This window comes from Tenrec ecaudatus, chromosome 3, assembly GCF_050624435.1.
Source record: "Tenrec ecaudatus isolate mTenEca1 chromosome 3, mTenEca1.hap1, whole genome shotgun sequence".
Taxonomy (NCBI): Eukaryota; Metazoa; Chordata; class Mammalia; order Afrosoricida; family Tenrecidae; genus Tenrec; species Tenrec ecaudatus.
The window spans coordinates 177,808,420-177,809,934 of NC_134532.1; positions in this window are offsets into that span (position 1 = coordinate 177,808,420).

Genomic DNA, 1,515 nt, shown 5'->3' on the forward strand with positions numbered 1-1,515 from the left:
AGCACCATGATTCAAATGACTCCTTGTTCAATATCCAATGCTCACATACATATTAGGCAAAAGAAAGTGTCATGACTTGGGTCAGGCACACACTTTAGTTCTTAAAGTAACATCCTTGCTTCTCAATTCTCTGAAGCTGTCTTGTACAGTGGATTTACCTAGTATAATGCTTCGTTTGATTTCTTTGAACGACTGTTCCCTGAGCATTGATTGTGGATACAAGCCAGGCAAAATACTTGACAATTTCAACCTTCTCTCCATTTACCATGATGTTACATCGTTGGTTAAGTTATGAGAATTTTGTTCTTGTTTTTTTTACACTGAGTTGTGATCCATACTGAAGACAGCAATTCTTGATTCTCATCAGCAAATCTCTCAAGTCTTCCTAACTTTCAGCAAGCAAGGTTGTATCACCTGCATATCACAGATACTTAATAAGGCCTCTTTTAATGCTGGGCCACAATCTTCTTAATGTAATCCTTCTTCTCTGATGATTTACTCCGCATACAGATTGAATTAGTAGAAATCAGTTGATAAAATCTTGACAAACACCTTTCTTGATTTTATGACATGCAGTAGTATTATCTAGATCCATTTGCACATAACTGCCTCTTGATCCATATACAAATGCCACATGAGCAAAAACAAGTGTTATGGAATTCCCATTTTTTCTAATGCTATTCAGTCTGTTATCTCCACACAGTCCTTCTCAGAATCAATAAGACACAAATAAACATACCATATATGTTTGAGAATATGTTGACACAAATATCAGCCAAAGCACATAATTTTACCACAACATGCATTAAAATATGCTGAAAAGTTGGCTTATACATGAGCATATATGGTAAGTTCCACAATGCCTGGGTATAGTCAATAAAATACAAGTAAACATCTTTTGCTTTTCTCTGCTTTCAGCCAAAATCATCTGATTTCGGCAAATGCGTGTCTTGTTCCACATCATTTTCTGAATTTGACTTCAACCTCTGGCTGTTCCCTGTCAATGTACTTCTACAACTCTTGTTGGATGATCTTAAACAACATTTTAAGAGCTATCAATCATATTATTCTATAGTTTTAGCTATAAATTATATTGTTCTATAGTTTGAAAATTGTATATGAGTTACCTTTCTTTGGAATAGGCACAGATATGGATCTCTTCCAGTCAGTGGTCCAAGTAGCTGTCTTCCAAATTCACTGGCATGGATGAATGGGTCTTTCCAGTGCTGCTTCAGCTTTCTGCAACATTTCAATGGGTGTTACATCAATTCCTAGAGCCTTATTGTTGTCTAATGCATTCAGTGCAGATTGGACTTTGTTCACCACCACTGGTTCTTGCTCATATACAACCTCTTTAAATAAGGGAATGTTGAGAAATTCTTTTTGGTAGACTTAATCTGTGTATTTTTTCCATTTTCTCTTGATGTTTCCCAAATCATTCAATATTTTGGCCATAAAATCTTTCATGATTGCAACTGAAAGCTTGACATTTTACTTGAGTTTTTCGGTTTCAGA